This window comes from Crocodylus siamensis, chromosome 4 (assembly GCF_052110815.1).
Source record: "Crocodylus siamensis isolate JL-2025a chromosome 4, ASM5211081v1, whole genome shotgun sequence".
Classification (NCBI taxonomy): Eukaryota; Metazoa; Chordata; order Crocodylia; family Crocodylidae; genus Crocodylus; species Crocodylus siamensis.
Window position 1 is genome coordinate 34,698,762 of NC_143398.1, and position 20,836 is coordinate 34,719,597.

At 41.4% G+C, this 20,836-nt stretch overlaps 1 long non-coding RNA gene across 1 annotated transcript; it reads left to right on the forward strand.

Annotated features, from left to right (window-relative positions):
- The first annotated feature begins 434 nt into the window (after nt 1-434).
- LOC149865622 (uncharacterized) lies at nt 435-20,112 on the forward strand. The gene is made up of 3 exons (XR_016441741.1): nt 435-573; nt 8,360-8,450; nt 13,828-20,112. It is a non-coding gene; the product is annotated as an uncharacterized LOC149865622 (long non-coding RNA).
- The last annotated feature ends 724 nt before the right edge of the window (nt 20,113-20,836 follow it).

Genomic DNA, 20,836 nt, shown 5'->3' on the forward strand with positions numbered 1-20,836 from the left:
CAGGGTCTCTTTTCTCCCAAAAAGAAAGTCCTTGTAGCAACCCCCGGGTCATTTGGTAAGTCCCAGCAGGGTCCCCTATGGATAGCCGGGGCCCGCCGTTCCTGCCAGGAGTCCATCTCCCAACAGTCCTCCCTGGGTCAGCCTGCCACCGCCGCCTCTGGCCACGGGCCGCTCCGGCCGGGGCTGTGGTGGGGGAGCTTCCCCACTCCCAGCCCCCACCACCCGATCAGTGGCCCTGAGGGCCCTCCGTCCCTCGTAGCTCGCCCCGCAGGGCCCTACCCGGCTCCAGAAGGTCCTTGCCGGGTTTTCTCCTGCTGTCCACCATGCTGCTGCTCCCCCACCGGGAAGCTCCTCCTCCTCTGACTCCTTCCGGCCCCCACTGCTCCGCACCGGCGCCACTTTTGAGTCCGCGGGCTCCTCGCGGCACCTGGGAGAGTTAATTAAAGCGCGTGCCACCGGTCTCCATGCGGAGATTCCCTCCCAGGCTTTCGCGCCGGCTCCGACAGTGCCGCGCCTCTCACGTCCTGCGTTCCCGCGCTGCTGGCTCCGGCCGGGCGTGCTCCGCCCTGCCCGGTGAGTCCCGGGGCTGCCTGGGGTTGGGGCTCTTCCACAGATGCTTTCAGAGAGAAGTGCCATGGGAAAGGAAATGTATAACAAAGGGAAGTGAACTTCTCTTCTGTGCTGAATGAAGCATTTCTCAGAAGGTGACGGAGGTAGGCATCTCCCCAGCCAGAAGATAGGCTTCTTCTGAGAAGAAGAGTTTATTTTTTCCCATCAGGGAGTTAGATTATTTTGAGTGAAAATGAGCAGGGGGAGAGAACTCCCTTTTTCTCCCTTTCCCTTTGCTTGAGGAAGTACCTTGTCAGGGGTCATCTTTTATCCTCTTTCATTTCCCAAACTGGACTTAATGTAACATGGTAGTATAGAGCCCTCAGTATGGTGAAACATGGTTGTAGTGGATGTCTGTCTATAACTTGTTTCTGGCATCACTGAAAATATATATCATATACCTGTAGAAGACTTGTCACTATATTTGAAAACTGATCCTAACATGATTGGCTGGCCAGTTAGACTCAGGACAACAGCAGGCAAATGTGGCAGAGCAAATGCCACTTCAGTAACCTATAATAGAGGATGCAAAGCTGAAATACTGACGTGAAAGGGAACATTGCAGATTGTTCTTGAACACATAGTTCATGCACTTTCAGAAGTGTAGGGAGCACCCTTGGAAGCAGAATGCACAACAGGAAACCCATGACATTTGAAAAAAAGACATATTTCCTCCAGGTTCATGGCTTGATTTTTGTAACCTGAAAGTTAGATGGACAAATTACTTACAATCAAATATTGACAGTAGCTGGAAAAACAAGGAAGTTACAGGATAACCAGACAGTGTATACTTGAGACTAGGAGTTGTCAAAGGAGCATAGATACGTTTCATTCCAAAGCAAGTCTCCAGCATCCAAGAGAAAAAATAAACTGGTCTGTTAAAACACTCTTATTAGTGACCTTTTTACTGTCCTCTCCTTTTTCACTGTCATAAAAATGAGACTACATATGCATGCTTGAAATTATATATGTCAAATAAAGTATACCTCATCTGCATGTTTCCTTAATGGCACATGTACAGTAATGTAACTATATGTGCTTTCTAAGTATGAGTTAGTATGCACTGTGACAAAATAATGGATATTTAATTTTCTTCAAACAGCTATCTATAGAAGCTCAGTGAATGCTTATTTGAGATCCTTAAAGTTATTAGCTACCTTTGTGAATTAATATTTGAAGTTAGGGCAATAGGTCCCTACGTGTAATTGTGTATTATCTACTTTTCTATTAAAATAGAAACGTTATAAGAAGGCCCAGAAGAAAGACTGGTTAATTGCACTGTACTTGAGCATTATTCTTCTGATAAAAGGACACACAAATGAGGGTATAATCAGTACTTATTCAGCTCTAACAAAATATATCAAGTCCTATCCCTTGCCCTTCCCCAATGACTTTAAAATTACTCTTTCAAAATATTAATGAAACGAGGGGGGTATATAGTAAAGGCTGAAAAGGAGCAATGCCAATAGTTAGCCTCATGAATTCACATTTAGACATTTATGTATGGGGCCTAGGGTGAGGTCTACAAAAGAAATTTAAGCGCAGCCTGGTGCCACCTCATGGAGTCTACACCCTGATTTAACCTTACCTCAAATATCGTTTTGCCTTCTATTGACGCCCTAGGGAAATTTGTGCTGGGCTAGCCTATGATGTCCCAGGCCCATCAGTGGCATATACAGAGAACAGAGACACTGTACCACAACCATGCTGATATCTCCCCAGGGCTCACTCCTTGCAACCTAAGGATGATAACTTTCCAACAGTCCACAGGACTCACCTGACTCAAAGGAATCTCTCCTCTTGTTTCCAGAATCAGAGTCAGACTGATAATCCTCAGATCTCTCCAGTGGTTTTGTCAGAAAGGCAGCAGTATGAAGCCAGTCTCAACTACCTCTTAGCGTGTGGCTGAGCCAGATTCATCAGAGCTTTCCTGGTGCTGTATGTGAAAAGTGCCTTCATATTGTCATTTTATAGGGAGACTTCTACAGATTTTGCACCAGGATTCCTTCATTTCCACATCTGAATTTGGACTTCTAACAAAAACACAGGGACTAATGTGACAAATACCTTCATATGGTTGGAAAGAACCCCAAGGGCCACCTGTTCCCACCCCCAGTGTGAATACAGGAATGGTAGCCCTAAAATCATCCCAGTCCAGTGCTTATCTAACCTGCTTTTGAGAACCTCTAATGAAAGAGATTCTGCAGGTTCCTTGGGCAGCGTTGCTCTCTTGGCCTGTGCTGGCACCTGCATCTCTGAGGTATCCAGTTCTGAAATCCTCATCATCTCTGTCTCAGTAGCAGTACTGGAAGCCACTCTCAGATGTGTGATCATCCACTCCCAGAATTCTTAGTGGTCAAACTGGTCATAACTCACTTCAGTAGCTGCTAAAGACAGTTTTGGGGGGGACCTTGAAGGTGACGTTCCTCATTTTTAAGGTATTCATGTGCCGTTTCTTCTCCTACAGAATTTACAGACCCTTATAGGGTCTGTAATTACTAATCTCAATGATTTTTATCCTACATGTGATCCCTCATAAAATGATTTATGGCTTGAATATCATGGCCTGAAATTCAGCTGCTGATATTTCCCTCCCTCACTCTATACCCCTACATGGCACTAGATATGGTGATGTGGCTGTTGGTTGACCTGTGCCATTTTTATAGTACCTTAGGTAACTGTTTTGGACTTTTAATAATGTGGCATATGAATAGACTACTTCTTAAGCATTCCTTGAATTAATCATTCCTTGATTAAACCGAGATGACATCACTGGATTAGATGGCTACAGTGCATGGTCATCAGGGCTTGTGCATGAACTAGATCCCTAACAGATGCATAGTTTGATGGAGCCAGAGTGGCATAGGATGTACCTTGGTACAGGCACAAAGTACAAATTGATGGTATCAAAGGGCTCTGGTTTGTGGGTGAGGGGTACCCAACAAGCCATACTTGGCTTGATGCCTGGGATAGATTGCAGGACACTATTTCTTTAGGCTGGACTTGTGAGAGCACTGCAAGGTGTGCTGCTGATCAGCTAGTGTTTTCCATGTCTCAGTTTAAAAAGCTCCCTCTGCTAGTCTCCTCTGTCTGTCTGTCCTCCCCAACTCCATAAAAAGTTCTGGAAAAGTGCTAGAATGCCTAATCATGGCTCTGCCATCCCAAAGGTACAAGTCTTCTCCACTGCATACCCACTTGTAGAAGATAATGTCCCCCACAATCTGTGGTTGAGAGTGCTAATATTATCTGTGGCAAGGAGTTTCCTAGTAAGTGCCAGCTGAGGTGGTATTTGTGCCAGGATGTTGGTCTGCTTGCTGAGAGTCCCAGGGAGCCCAGCATTGGGTTTCAGCTCCCAGGAGCCATGGAGGATAATACACAGGGGACACATCTACACATGGCCCTATGGCACCTTTGTTACTTTGCCATCATGTAGTATTTCCAAAAGGAAGTACTACATAACAGTGCAGTAACAGCTTGTACTGCACATGGTGCACAGTTATTTTTAGTTGCTATGTCACCGTAGCAATGCATTATTATGAGGGAGCACATTGCTACAGCAATATAGCTGTGGTATCACAGTTTATGACCACTGATGCTACATTGCAATGGCACTGTAGCATCACATGTATATGCACCCAGGATGAAAGAGGCAAGAAGGATGTGGGCTTCAAGAGCCTTGATCTCAGAATCATTATGTTTGGCAGTAATTGTCGGTCACCCGCCATGAAATACGGAGCATCTTTGATGTGATCTAGGAAGTGATTGAGGGGCACCTTTTGGAAAATATATCCTAGCTGAAATCTAAATTTGTGGTGAGTCTGAGAGAGAAAGAAAGCCATGTTTGACTGCAGCTACTGAAGCCCCAGCCCTTTATTTAACAGGGGATATCTTCTCCTTAAGAGAGGTGCTCTTCCCTAGCTGCTATTGTCAGAGAAGTCATACCTGCCTTCTCTGAGTGTGGAGGAGATGTTCAACTTGCCATCCTTGTTATGTCATTGCTGAGTGGTGAGATATGAGTTGCCTTACTCATCATTTTAATAACTTGATCAGATGGCTTTGTACCTTCTACAAAGGAACTCCCTTTGTGTTCACAAAGATCCTTGTGAAGCTTCCTAAGCTAGCCAGTAAAAAATACAAACTTTGGAGAGGAAGAGGAACTAAGCCCTAACCCTTGTCCATGCAATAATCCTGGGCTGAAAAGAGGCAACTCCCTTTATGCAGGATTCACCTCTAGAAATGCTCTTCTGGAGCTATGTTTAAGGCAACATAGTCCTCTTTTATAAAAATAAATAAATAGATGAGGAGATGGTAAGAGCATTCATCTTGGAGGCCAGAAGTCAGGATTCAAATTTATTTTCTGCCTATTTTAAAGCAGGGGTCTCCCACCTGCTAGGTAAGTGCTGTAGCCACTAACCTCATGATGCTATTCCAAGTCAGTTCTCTTTAATCTCTTCTTTGAAACTGTGTACTTTGTAGTGAATCTATTGGTTGAGAATAAGAATTATTCTGTCACCTGATGGTCAGGGAACTGAACTGATCCAAAGATAATCTTTTTTTGGATTTATCCCCTCTGAATATAGTCCTGATAGCCTGACTTTAAATATTAAGCTAGCTGTTTTCCAAATGTCTTTCAATGGGAGTTTACAGGCATAGAAAGAGACTGAAAATGTATCTGCAAAGCACCAGAAATTCAGAACCCAGTATAATGGCTTGAGTTATCTGTGATCAGATGCCAATGTATAACTAATCTCTGCCAGCATTTGGAAGGTCGTCCCGCATTAAATTTCATAATGCCAAATAAAAACCATGATCAATCTAGCTCTTAAAAGACTTTGCACATGGTCATTGAAACCTTTCATAGGATGTCCCATCTCAAGTCTCTTTACAGTAGGATATTCTCTGATTCTTCAGATTCCTTCCACCACTCCTATGTCTAAATTAAATATAACAAGTCAAAAAGTGGTCATTAAAACACTTAGGATATTGGTGGCTGATACATCTGAATATAATATTTTCAATTAGTTCTAGACTTTAGAAAGCCTTTTTTAACAAAGGTCTTTTTAAAAGGCTTCAGAAAGATTATGTTCTTTTAAATAACTATAGAGAATTTTTAGAGGAGAAACTGATTATACCATAATGTGTTAAACACAAGTACAACTCAATGTATAATGGAACTAATTATCCCTTTATAGCATAGGAAAGTAATTACCCAATAGTTGCTTCAAGATTCATATTCACTCCTGCAGGAAGGCAGTCTTTTCAAACTTCAAAGATAGTTACAGTTTTTGAACCTGCTAAGTTTTCTTTTTTAAGCAGTAAATTGTATAACCTATGTCAGTGACCTAGTGGTTGCTAAAGCCCTGGATCCATTTTCACCTTCCTCATTGGGAATAGCATGCAATCCCCAGGCCTTGCAAAAATTGTCCTCATGTATGGCAAAAATTGAGACTTGGGAACTGGCCTTATCAGACTTGTAATTTAGATCCCCCATTATAGATGGTGCTAGGATTCAAAGTGAAAATCCTTTGATACAGAAGGTAAATACTCTAGTGTCAGCATGTCAGCTCCAAAGTCATTTTTCATTATAGAAATGACCTTAAAATCCCAACAAAATGTTTCACAGAAACCATTGTTGCTCCATTTTTCATCTATACTGATTTTGTCTTCAGTGCCTGTAGTCATTTTAATACAGAAATGATCTTAAGATCACAGCATAGGTTGTCCTCTGTTCAGTCTTTCCTTCTTTGTCTTTACTGTAAAATAATCCATTAATTCTTAAAACATACTGCAATACATTATTTGAAGCTGAGAATGTGAAAGGCTTATGAAGCTGTCATATATAGTTTAACTTCATTTTGCTGTGTGTTAATAACTTTTGAAATCAGAACTCAAACAACATTACAATGTTCATCAGATTAAAGGACTTAGTTTCAGAAGATCAAGCATTCGTGGACTGAGTTACATAACTGAAATATATTTGAACTTGAAGAAATAAAGATTCTGTGTTTCAGAGCCAAAAAACACAGGTGCTTTGAAATTTGTGATAGAATGTAAAAGATATATATATTAAAAATAAAACCTGCTAATATGATGCTGCAAAGTCTATTTAACTACAAGTGGATGTACCAGGGAAATACAGATAAGCAGCCTCCACGGATATAAAGAATAAAAAATGTATTGTTTTTGGAGAAGACAGCTGAAACTTTGATAAAAAATAAAGTTTAGAGAAGCTAGATTTTTTTTATTATTATTAGAGTAGTAGACCAGTTTTTTGAGTTGGTGACTTTAGTTATGTTGATTCAGGCACAGGAATGTGGAAACAAGCACTTCCAGTCATTGTTTAAAATGCTGCATGAACTAGTTAGTAATCTAGCTTCAGATCTGGAGTCATCCAGCTTCAGAACTGGAGTGGAAATGCCTACAGCATTCTGGAAAAAATTTCCTAATCCAGGAAGGTGCTCAATAATTTGCTTCACTTTAAGCACATCTACATAATCCAATGCAAGCCAACTGAACAACTTGTAGTGAGGATATCAGAACTATATTGAAGTGGCCATTTTTAGCTCTGTAGTTCAAACCCCTGTCAATACTAAGCACTCCCCATTTGCATATCCTAATCTACTAAGGTCTTCTGCTTTATATTGGAGAGAAAACAACAGTAGATCCAGGTACCCCCATGTAGTTCTGGTGGATTTAGGTTTCCTTTTCAATGATGGTCACTTTCCCACTGTTTACTGCTCACTTTGCTCGCTGCTGGTTTACAATGCTTTATTCTATCATCAGTAAACACATGGGATTTCTAGGAAATTATTAGCTGGAAATTATTAGCTTGGTTATCTTTATTATAAGAAACAGCATTCTCTGAAACCATCTTATGTTTTTACATAAAAATTAAAATCTGCAATGGCATTCCACAATGAATTATCCTTGAGAGGATCTTGCCAAAATATCACCTTTTCAAAACATTAGAAATTAGAAAGGCTGTCCAATGAATAGCAGAAATGTATTGTAGATAAAGGTCTAGGTTCAAGAAAATGCTTGAATTTAACGAGACTTAAATAACACTTAAGTCTCACGGACCCAGGTAGTTTACAGATTTTTGCCCAATTCATGTGACAATTCCATGGATAGACCCTTGTGCATAATTCATAGAAGTTAGCAGAGCCATTGATGGCTGCAGACCAATTTTCAAACTTTTAGGACTCAAGGCACCCCCTCAATGGACTTGAGCAAACCCTCCACAACTTTTGTTAATTGAGTAGCACATAATTTCAAAAATTAAATTTAATGTGGTAAAAATGCTGGGCACTAGGGGGTAGTCCAGGCAGGGACAAGCCTCAGTCTGGATTATTTATTTAGCTTATCTATTTATTTCTTCACATCTCATCTGTCTCCTCATACCTTGCAGCAACTTTCAAAAGGATCTGATGACACTCCAAAGTGCCCTGGAACCCTGGTCAAGATCTGGTTGTGTGTAGTTGCTTGTATATAAATCCTGAGAGATGAGTCCCAATAGCCTAATTTAGCAAACTTTTGTTACTGAATGTCAAGTTTATACCATGGATTTCCTTTTGCTAGATGATGGTTTGAATCAGTTGCATTGTTAAAATAGGCAAACAAGAGGCAGGAAGAAAGACAGATATGAATAATGGGAAAAAGTTAACTCTGAATCTCGAAAATGCTGTGATTTAAATTTGGATTTATTTTTTCTTAAGGCCTCATTTATAATTTACTCACTAACAACTTTCAGTGGTCGACTGATGATCAAGATGATCGTAGGAAATTCAGACGAGACCTTTAGGAAGGAGGTATATTCCTCTTCTCCAGAAGAATGTATGGAGGTAAGCCAACTAACGCATGGGTTCTGTTCCAGGCATAACCCTCCCCCCCCCAAGAAAACACCACCACACAAACCCTGAATGCTACAAGCCAAGACTGGGATGGATGAAAATACATTTGGGGGAGATAGCCATGCAAATAGCTTAACACAAATAGGGAAGAAAGCATCTGGAAACAGGCATGAAAGATCCAGCAAAGTGGCAGTGCAGAATCTGGAAGGCAAGGATAAAAGACCAAACAGAAAGGTAAAGTCAACATCATAAGTGTTCAAGCTACAAGTACCGACTACTGTGAAGAGCTGCTTTCCCCCCATTGTCTAATATAAAAAGATAAGATAATGACACAGTAATATAGGGGAGGGAGGGCAGAAATTAGGGTTACTCAATTTCAAAATTTTAAAAATCTATCTACTAGTCTTATGATTAAGGTCTCAGAATATTTTGACCACAAATTTGACTATTATCATGAAATGGGAACAAACACTTACTCAGAGTAGATAAGATCAAAGAGGCATATGTTGAATAGAGTTTTGTTTGTGCTTAATAAATACTGCTGCGCTTGTAAAATGTTCATCTTCAAAACAGATTACAAGGAAGTACTGTCACTTGTTATAAGCTACTCTCTCTCAAATACTACTAGCTTTTAGACATTGAACATGCACTCTTGTTCTTGGCTCTATGTGTACCTGTCATCTCTTTTTAAGCATTTCAGGTTACATTTTTATCAAACAGCAGCAGTCACCGTCCATTACTGTGAGTCACACCATATCAGTGCAGCTAGAATGAAGTCAATTCAGGATGAGCTAGAATGGAGTGGTATGGAAATTGTTGGATTTAAAACAGACTCACAAATGCTACTTGAATATAGCTTTAGTTTCCTAAATTCTCACCTCCATCATTTATCATTAACAAGTTTGTTTCCTTTTGGTACAATCTAAAGAGTGAAGTAATGTAAATGTAAGGAGGTACAACTAAAGTGTGTGGGTATAAGCAAGTATTATACCCCAGTGATATATAGCCTGTGGTGACATAAATAGTTCTTTTAATTTGAGGTATTTGTGTGAGGTCTCCTCTATACATTAGATTACTTGTATTATGCAATCACCTAGTTAACTGCAATTAATATAGACTAGTTACATGTTCAAATTAACTATGGAGCCTTAAAAAAGTCCAACCACCCATTAAGTTATTGATGGAAAGTAGGCAATAACTTTACAGCTGGTTTCTATCCAGCTTTAATTTGCATGTGTAGCCTATAACCCTATCGCTGGTAGCCCTTTCAACTGACTGGAGCCCCAGCTGTGGGGGCCAATGTCCACCACCAAGCCTAGGAGCTCCCAGCTGAAGCTAGCTCCCAGCCATGGGAGCACAGGCCCCCACAGCTGGGAGCCCCATCCGCTCCCAGCTGTAGGAACTTGCTTCTTGCTGGGGCAAACAGAGCCCAGTATTGGGCTCTCTTTATACCAGCCATAAGGCAATGGTGAGATCTTATTTGCAATTCTACAATAATGCCTTCTGCCACACACATGTGGCGTGGTAGGAGGTGCAACTGTGTGGATTATGCATTTGATCCCATTACGCCTTTTCCTGCCCATGCAGAGAGGCCCCGAGAGTTAGGCAGAATGAGTAAAACTAGCATCATTGCCTTTCCTCCTGCACATCCTCACATACAAGGCTGCATGGAAAGCCAGGAATAATGTACCAAGAGGAAGTGAGCTGAAGAGTAGGCAGAGATGAGGACAAGGTGGAAGAAGATTTAAAACTGGAATCTCTTTCTCTAGACAGTAAGAAGACATATGCTATTGCATGCAGAAGCCATGAGGGGATAGAAAGAGAAACATGAAAAGAGCTAGTTGCTAAAGGGTGGTATTACTGAGGCGGTCTTTGGCTGTGGCCCTCCTCAGCCATTAACCCCTCTTCCTGGGGCCTGGGCAAGTTGAGACCTCCAGGGTCCATAGCCCTGCTTGTTCTTCTGGCCCCTGTCCAGTTCTCTCCTTGCCCCTGCTGGGATACAGGCTCCCTGGTTCTGCTTGTTCTTCCTGGCCCAATCTGGTTTATGTGGGTCCTTGACCCTGGTTCTCACTCCTTACAGGCTGTGGGTTCCTGACTCTGCTTGCATGCATCATCCTTTAGTTGTGGCCCTGCTTCTCAGCCCTGGCCCCTAATCTTTGGGCCCTAGCTCCACTCCCAGGCCAGCTGAGACCTCCACTGCCCCTATAATCTCAATCTCTAAACCACCAGTCTTGCTTACCCTGGCTCAGGTGTTAGTCAAGAGCCTTGCTGCAGCCCTTCTGCTCATGACCTCCTCCCTTCATGGCCCCCAGGCCAAACTGCCAGCTCAGCTGAGGCCCTGGGTTTAAGTCCTGCAAGCCCAGCCCCCTTCTGGGTTTTGTGGCTCATGATTGGCTGCTTCACCTTCAGCCTGCCTACTCTTAATGTAGGAGAAGCACCAAGCTTCCTGCTACAGAAGGGTAGAGGGAATGATGTTGTTACCCTGTCATGGATTTTGAATCAAGGAGTTGAAATGTTCAAGTCCAAAAATGACAACGATATTATGCAAATATGCAATAGCTGAATGTACTAAATGCTCCTTTTTAAGTTGTGTGAAGCTGAGACTTGATTGTGGGTCCCCAACATACCCTAATCATGGAGATGCGCAAGTGGCTTTTTCCAGATTACTAGAAATTTCATCCCAGACCTGAATACTCTTTCTGACTAATTTCACTGAAACGGGAACATTACATCAAAAAGATTTGGTTCCAAAAAACATATTTTCCAAAATAAGGTGCTTCACTGAAAAAATCCCAAGCAGATCTATCAAGCAGACTTAATTTGTTCAGTAGAATATCCACAATCATACATTTTTAAGTTAGCAATTTATATAAATATGCCATTCATGTAAATGGTTAATATGGTATTAGCGCACATTCATTCATCTTAAATAGAAATTAATTGGAGTGGCTTGGAAGACTTGGAGAGGGGAGAGAGACAAAATGCTCTGCTCAGTTTTAAAAGGTTTCATATACTTATATTGTTTAGCACTTTTACACTTAGTAATTCCACCTCACCACCCTTGTCCTGTCATCTCTTAGCTACTTGATAATGTTTTCCTTTGTTGGTATATAGGCTATCACATGTTTAAAGATTTTTTTCATTTAAAAAAAATCCCCTAAATATATAGAAAATAGAGAAATGTCTCCTAATATTAAACTTACCACTGCACCAATCAGTTTGACATCAAAGTTGTGAGCGTAGCATGAGGTGTATTGATAGGGCTTTCATGGGTTGAAAATCTTTTAAAGCATTCATATTTTAAAAGAAGGATATGTGTCCTCTTTTCTTTGCTTTTTCTTTCCTTTTTTCCCCAGTAATCTTGATCCACCACCTACTCAAGCAAAAACCTTCCCATTGCCTCCAGTGGACTTTGGGGTCAAGTCCTGTGTTCTAATTCATACTGAAGCCAGCATACAGTTGCACCTTACAGATGCAAATATATCTTGGCTTCCATTTGATTTCAGGCTAAAATAGCTAACTAGGTTCTCTCTTCTTTTCCATATTTCAACAGGAATTCTGTTATAATCTGATAGGATAAAACTGAATTGAAGAAAAGGTAACCAAATCCAGGCCAGTCTCTGAACACCCTCCTTTTAGAGCTAATAGTGTCCATCAAAATAAGTTTGGCATCACTTTACTTATGATCTCATATGCATGACTTACAAACCAAAAATAAATGACCATTAGCTTATAATATCATAGAATACAGCTGTTGTAAATTGATAAGGATGAGCCAGGCTAAAGTATGGTTTCAGTAGGCACCAGATAAGTTAATTACTACCATGAATGTAAATTGTACAGGTAACTGCTTTGGCACCGTCCTTATACATCTAGACATATTTGCAAAGAGAAATATAGGTGACAGAGAACAAAGGAAAACATTTGGGAATGGTATCTCTGTCATCCATGAAGACAAACAGAATGATACCTAACTGGATTATTTAAATATATCTAGTTCCATAGTTTATATTGTCTGCGCTAATGGATTTTAGAGTAAGAAATAAAAACCTTACAAGTGAGCCATACTTGAATACACATATCAAATAACTGACTGTACCAGAATATAGCATCTTTCCCAGGTGCATCTACTGCCTTTGGCAATGAAGCTCAGCCTCTAGATGCACTGTCAAAAGTATTATTTCAGTGAATAACTCCAAATCATCCATATTCTGAGTCACATGACCTTTCAGGATAGCACTCTTGACAGATTTATCCATTTGTTCCTACAGCTTATAAAACTGAAATCATGTCTCTTTTGACTTTTATAGTACAATTGCTATGTTAAATGTTTTCATCCACAAGTCTGACATCTGTGTGTTAGCACTGCAACTGATTTTTTAAGTACAGTCATAGGGCGTGTATAGATGAGACAGGGGTCCTAAATTGAAGTGGTTGGTTTTTAAAAACACCACTTAAATTCAGGGTGAAGTAGACCCCTGTGTCATGTACACCTGTGTCTTACCTGCCTCTCTGGTGGCAGCGAAGGGAGAGTGAGCTGGCGTTTCCCTCTGCAGCAGTGGTGGCACTCCCTGGCTGCACCAGCCTGCACCAACCCACCAAAATGTTACTATGGAGCAGCCTGAATTTTGCCTAAAACTTAGGAAAGTTAATCAGCTTGATGTCCTCAGAGTACATCTACCTCATACTCATACAGTTTTTCTGAAAGGCGCAATTGGTGATATACTATCCACCTGTCTCATAATAACTTAATAGTTAAAACACTGCACCTGGGTTGTAGGTCCTCCCTAGTTTAATTGGTTAAATCACTTACTGTTTATGCATTTTCCATTAAAGAGTTATTAGATATGAAAAAAGTCAGAAATAATGTCAGGAGCAGGGAGCATGTTTTATATGTGGATTTACTTTGTATTAAATTTATTGCACAGTGACTGACTGCGCAGTACACGGGCTTAGAGCCAGCATCTACATGTGCAGGTGTTAAAGCATAGCAATCTGTGTGTGGACTGATTGGGGACTAAAGTTAATCTCAAGTCAGTCCACACACAGAGTGTTACTGCAGAGTAAGGTGTCTGCATACTCTGTGCCTTACTGTGCATACCTAATCAGGCGTCAATTTAATATCTGCATCATGCACAAGTTGACATAAGTCGCCATAGTTACTAGGTAGTACTGGTGTGCACATGTACACACTGCCCATATTGTGCAGTAAAGTTTTAGGTGTAAATGTACACATGTAGATGCACCCAGGAATCATTTGCCAAGGTGCCCCCTGCCACCAGAGTGGCCTAGCCACAAGGATAAGATTTATGGTCCCTCTATCTTGCTTTTCTTCTGTTCCCATGATTTTTTGCATTCTTTTCTGCAGAGTGGTCCAGCTTCAACAGGAAGATGGGAAAATTCTCTCACCCTGACTAGCTGGTGTTTAGGATACATCCATGAAAATTATTCGCTGAAAAAAGCCTGGTCTCACACTTCCGAGGAGGGTGCTCTAACCAGCAGGATATCATGTAAAAAGGACCCACTATATTTTTCATTCATGTTATTCCTATAGGAGTGTTTGAGGCATGCTCAAAGCATTCCTACTGGGTTCGGCCTTTCAAGAGATGTGGTCTCCTCCTAGTTCAGAATTCCATTGATATTTAGGGTGCTTGTACACATGACAGGGTTTTAGTTCTCAGGGCTTTATTCTATGCCCCCTAAATTGAAATAGTAGGTTTTTCATTAAAACCCACCATCTTGATTTTTCCAACACATTACAGCAAGGGGTCAGGTCTTTTTTCTTGTGTCAGAGCCAGAGCCTGCTGACAGCTGGGAGGTGAGCTGCCGGTGGGCCAAGAGGCCCCTGGGCTGTGGGTGGCCCTACTCATTCCCCCTGTGGCAACAGAACACCCTGTGGCTGCCCAGGCAGGTTGCTAGTGTACTGGCTGCTGCCCCAGCTCAGAGGCAGCACCCACCCAAATCCAGCTGTTCCAGGTGCAAGCAGCACCTGGCAGGCTTCCAGTGGGCAGACTTGGGGAAAGGTTGGATTGGACCAGGTGCTGCCTCCAAGTTGGGGCGCAACCCAGTCCACTAGCAGCCTGCACAGGTGGCCCCAGGGGGTGCTGCACACACAAGGAAAGGACTGGGATGCCCGTGTAGTGCAGGAGTTGCTTGGACCACCAGCTGCTTGCCCCTTGGCTGTGGAAGAAGTGGCCAGGCTCAGCTGAAAAAAAATAAAGGATTGAGCCCCTTACCGCTTCTGCCTTCAGTAGGCTCCTGCAGCCAGCTGGACAGCTGGGGCTGCCCAGGAATGGGTTGGCTTGCCCCTGGGGCAGCACAAGAGGGTGGCAGGAGGGTGGCTAGTTCTGCTGGCAGCCAGAGAAGGTGGCAGGGATGGTGCACAAGGTGCTGGAAGCCCAGGCGGGATTGTGGAAGCACTGGATCAGGTGCCTCTGAGCTGAGGCAGTACCTGGCAAGCTAGCAACCCACCTGAGCTTCCAGCAACCTATATGCTATCCCCACCACCTTCTCTGGCTACCAGCATCCTCCTGCCATGTGCCTGTGCTGCCCCAGGGGCAAGCCAGCCTGTTCCCGGGCCACCCCAGGCATCCTGCTGGACATGGGAGCCTGCTGAAGGCAGAAGCAGTGAGGGGCCAGATTCTTTTTTTCTACAGAGCTTGCCCACCTCTCCTGTGGCCTAGGGGCAAGCTGACAGTTGCATTATTGTAATTTGCAACTCATTTAAACCCCACCCCCCCAAAAAGAAGTACAGGTTGGATGAATGGATTGTAAGATAGAAAGAAAACTGTCTGGGCATCAGACTCAGAGAGTAGTAATCAATGACTTGATGTCAAGTTGTCAGCTGGTATCAAACGGAGTGCTGGAGGTGTTGGTCCTGGACCTGGTTTTGCTCAGTGTCTTCATCAACAACCTGGAAGATGGCATAGAGTACGCCCTCAGCAAGTTTGCAGATGACACCAAGCTGGGGGGAGTAGTAGATGTGGTGGAAGGTAGGGCTAGGATTCAGAGTGACCTAGACAACTTGGAGGATTGGGCCAATAGGAATCTCATGAGGTTCAACAAGGATAAGTAGAAAGTCCTGCACTTAGGACAGAACAATCCCATGCAATAGTACAGGCTGGGGGCTGACTGACTGTGCAGCAGCTCTACAGAAAAAAGACATGGGGGTTACAGTAGACAATATGCTAAATATGAGCCAGCAGGGTGCCCTTGTTGCCAAGAAGGTTAAATGCAACAGGATTAGGTTGCCAGGAAGGTTAAAGGCATACTGGGCTGCACTGATAGGTATGTTGTGAGTAGGTCTAAGGAAGTGCTTATTCCCCTCTATTCAGCACTGCTGAAGCCACAGCTGGAGTACTGTGTTCAGCTGTGTGGCCCCACTACAGAAAGGATGTGAACAAATAGAAGAGAGTCCAGTGAAGGGCAACAAAAATGGTAAGGACGCTGGGGCACATGACTTATGAGAAGAGGCGGAGGGAACTGGGCTTATTTAGTCTAGAGAAGAGGAGACTGAGAGGGGATTTAATAGCATCCTACAACTACTGTCAAAACACTATGGAACTAAACCATTCTCAGTGGTGGTAGATGACAGAACAAGTAGCAATGGCCTTAGGTTGAAGCAAGGGAAGTTTAGGTTAGATATTAGGAAGAATTTTATCACTAGGTGGGTAGTAAAATACTGGAACAGGTTATTCTACCACCTTGCTGGGTCTCTGTCCTTGGACATTTTTAAGACCCAGCTAGACAAAGCTTTGGATGGGGTGATCTAGGTGGGGTTGGTCCTGTTTTGAGCAGGGGGTTGGCCTAGATGACCTTCTGAGGACCCCTCCAACCCTAATTTTCTAAGATTCTACGAAAACTCTTGCACATGTAAGTGTGATGCCATTAAGCCACACAAAGTGACATTTTTGTCATGTGTACATGGTAATGGCATTACATGTACAAGCACCCTCAGGCAGGAACTAAGTGCCAAGCTGCTCATACCATCACTACTGTGTAGTTGTACAGCAGGCCTGGTGAATTTTAAGGTAAGAAGGGGCTTTTTTTCAGTCAGTTGTAGACTTAAGTACCAAAAGTCATTCGAAGTCTCATCTTTGGAGTCCAACTTCTGTTTTTGCATCTGATCCATCTCATAGCTGACAAAATAATGTAATTCTGCAAAAGACTGATATATATTAAAGCTACAGAAAAATATGACATCAGTTCAAATGTATTAAAACATTTCCACGGTATATTTTTTAAAGGTTGGTAATATCATAATAAATAGCACCAAAAGGTAAGATGCTTCTGTAGAGTTTTACTTAGTACTAATAAAAAAATCAGTGCAGACCCCATAGGCAGTTGCCAACTATAATTAGTTTAAAAGAACATTGCATCAGGTAACATGGGATTATGTGATCTACCATGTTGTGTTTTTCAAATATGTAAGAAAATGTATGGCACTTACATGACACAAACAGATTGCTTATTTTGCCATCCTAACCTAAAAGTTTGTTAGCACAGTGAAAAATAACAAATCCTGAGATTAGTGGATAGATCTGTTTTTGAATTTTTTTTCCTGTTTCATTTATCATTTTTGTTATTTTCTGACTCTAAGCAGGAGAGATACTGTACCTGCAATAAACTCCTGAGGCAATGTATCGCTGAGGTATCTTTTGCTCGCAAGTGTTCACATCTTAACGCTTCAGATTTCATTTATAATAAAAGTATCATTGTCTAGGTATCCTGTAGAAAAAAGTCCCCATACAATTTGTGTGTATGTTTTTAATAGATCTGACTATCACCAAGTAGTTATTTGATTTTTTTTTCCATTATGGAATCTTTCTTAACATAATAAACTCCCCAACATTTAGCTTCCCTGGGAATAAGGTTGGTAAGATCAGATGCCACAATTTTGTGAGCTGTCAAAAAAAATGTTGCTTGGCAAAAAGTGTCTTGTAAACAGACCTTCAAGATAAAGCTATTCTTGGGTTGTTATTTCTTTGTGCCTTTCATTATTAAACAGCAATGTAGAAAAGCAGAAAATGGAAAGAAGTCTAGCTAAAGAAATCTTAATGTGACGGAGCACTGGGAAATTTTTACTGAAGAGCTGTAAAATGCTCCAACAGTAGATGTAACTGGTACTTCCCCGTGTACTGAGTCCAAAAGCTATCTGTAAGAAGACCTCAAATGCAAGGAGTTAAGTGGAAGATATAAACTACTTGGGGAAATCTGACAAAGAGAGTTTCCTGTTAAATTAGCTTTGAAAAGCAACATTAAAAATAAGTTTCTTAGACTACTTTGCTGTCTAAAGGACTTAAAAAGACAGTAAACTATAAATCCAAAGCTATTTGGGATATACGGTGAATGTACTGAATCTTACAAGCATGCAACAGTGAGTCCTATTAAAAATTATACACAATACAGAATCCAGTTTCAATTTTCAGGTAGTAATAAGCATGTAATGGATCTCATTCCCATAAAATGTTGCATACAAATAAGTCCTGCATAATAGTCCAGACTTGTGATGGTATAATTCCAATTTTATGAGGGTGTCACTCAGCTGAAATTAATGAACCCAATCCAACATAAAACTGGAATAACATAATGTTAAATCAACTGGTTGTATTCCTAATCCCCAATCTGAAAGTATCTTCTACATAGGTTTCCCATTGAATTTAATCAAAGTCATCACTTTAGAGACAGAAAGAACTAATCTGTGGAAAAGTAAATGTAAAGTTTTAATAGAATTCCTACTAATCATTGTGAACACATTTAAAACCTGATCTTCACAGGAGATGGAAAACTGCAGCTCCTCTAGAGCTATGGGTGCTTAGCACTACCAAATTTAAGACTATTAAAATGCTAGATTTATGAGGTCATTAGCTAATCTACCCTTCATTATTCCAGATCCCTTTCCCTGCCTGCAAGCTGTCTAATGAATCTGCTAATATTCTGTAAGCAAATAATGCCTAGAGCTGTAGAAAATAAAAGAAAAAAAAAGATTATCTCAGATAATTCTATGTTTTGGAGTACTTGCCTCAAATAGCTTTTAATAAACATCACTTACTAATTTTGAGATTTTGTCTTGTATTACATCTGGACTCGGCCAATATTCTTATTGAATTTGATGAAAATTTTGACTAAGAAGAAATTGGATAAGGTCCACACATGGGAAATTACAAGTTAGCAAGTCCAGTAGCATCATATTTATTATGGAAATATATACTATAGTACAAACTTCAATATAACATTAACTATGGAGTTACCTCTGAAGCCATCCTTTATGTATATTAAATATAATTTGTGTTTTATGTGTTTGAGGTTTTCTCATTTTTCTTTCCAGTGTTTGGATTTGCTTATCAACCTGCCACATTGTTAGCACTAGCTTCAGAGCCCATTATTTTCCATGAGGAAAAGGAGGATGTAAGTCTGACTATCAGCACAAGGTTCTCCATGTGTACTGCATTCACTATCACCATTAAAAAGCAAATGAATCACCTCTCTAATCAGCTCAACTTCTTCCACCTGAGCTCTGAAATACTGAGCTTACTCCCAGGCTCATCCCTTTTTGAGAGAGTTAAAATGTGTTGCATGCAATACACTACTCAGGCAACAAAGAACCCCTGCAGGTTTAAGATATACAACTTTAAAAAGGCCTTTCTCCAGGATGGTAAACTTGGATCAAACTTGGAGCCTGGTGACAGTAAAAATCAGTCTTGCCACAGTTCTTATTTAGTAGGCTGCAGGTGAAATAGAGAAACTTTTCTGGCTTCTTTTTCAATTCATTTATTTTATCCAGTTACATGTTTGTATCCTGTAGTTAGTAAAATGCTTCTGCTTATGATGGAGAATGTTTCTGAAAGCAAATGTTTATAATTTGAAAATGAATCCATCAATGTCTTCTCCGTGTTTAGCAGCTGTGTAGACACAGATTTCATGTCTTCTTTTAAACCCCCAAATTTACTCTGACCCAAGAGAATAAATGTATACAGGAATGTAATATGACCAGGCAGCATATAATTTGAAATATGTTACTGATTTTAAGCAAGCTGACAATTTTGTAAATCTCTTGAAGAAAATTCTTTTACTTTGAAATGTTTACTGGAGCTGTAGCCCTCCACTTCTGTTTGAAATAAAACTCCTGTTTATCTTAATGGGAGGCTTACATGAGGAAAGACTGCAGATCTGGCCCCTAAATGTATTCCATATTTTCTGAATGGGATGTGAATGTCAATTTTAGAAGCTATAACCATTAAATGTAATTGAGTAAATGAAGGCACAAATGGTCAATCAAAATACAAATCTTACTTTGCCACTAAAATGTCTAAGTGACACTAGCACAGTTCTGAGTTCTCTGAGTTGCTAAAGGCAATTCTGAATTCTAGTAAGATGTCGATCCTCTTAACACGTATCCAGATTTGCCTTACAAAGCTAGCAGGCTTCCCTGAGTGAGGACCACCCTGGCCGTCCCTGCCTCAGTTACTGCCACAGGGTGCTTAAGGTAGCTTTTGGCATTGCCCTTTGGCAGTAACTGAGGCAGGGATGGAGGGTCTGTCTTTTACTTTTTTCTTAGGGTTGTTGTGAATTTAGTGTTGTGCTTGCTGGGGAGTTGTGTGGTAATATTTGGTGGAGGTGAGGTGGTGAAGGCAGCCACAGAGAGGGAGTGCAGGCTTATAGGGGACATTGGAGAAGGCTGAGGGGATCTCCCCTGCGGCTGGGGAAGAGCAGAGGGGAGGTGGAGTGGGGAAGGGAGTGGGTAGAGAGTGGGAAGAAATTTCCCATATTTGGATGTGAATGGTGGTTGGGATTGGCTAGAGGGTTTGCTTGTGTAAGGGATTGGGCAGGGAGGCAGCGGTTGCAGAGAGGAGGGTAGTTGGATTTCTTGGATTTTGGGGTACTGCTTGAAGAATCCTGTCTATGGGCTGTTTATTGTAAGCTGCTCTGAGCTCTTTGGCTAGGGCAGGATATAAATCTAAAAATAAATAAATAAATACATGTCTAAACTTGGCCTATTTGTCATCCTCAGAAGTGATCCAAGACAATCATCAAGGTTTGCAACTACATTCATGCTCAGTTTGGTCCAGTTTAATCTGTAAAGGGCATAAATTCTATAAAGACCCCTGGAAACTTACTCTATGAAAAATCAGGACAGATAACTGTTGAATGTTGAATTCAGTATGGGGATACTGGCCACCATTTGCTCAGAATATGGGACGGCTGCTACTAAGCCCACCCCTCCATGAAAGGATCAGAATATAGGTTTTCTGCTTTCTCCCTCAGAGGAAAATCCCTCACAGCTCCCTCAGAGGCTATAAAAAGCCAAAGGCACTTGCCCATTTAAGGTAGATTCCTGGGTAGCTAGGAAGGAAGGATCCTTGGATCCAAAAGGAGGA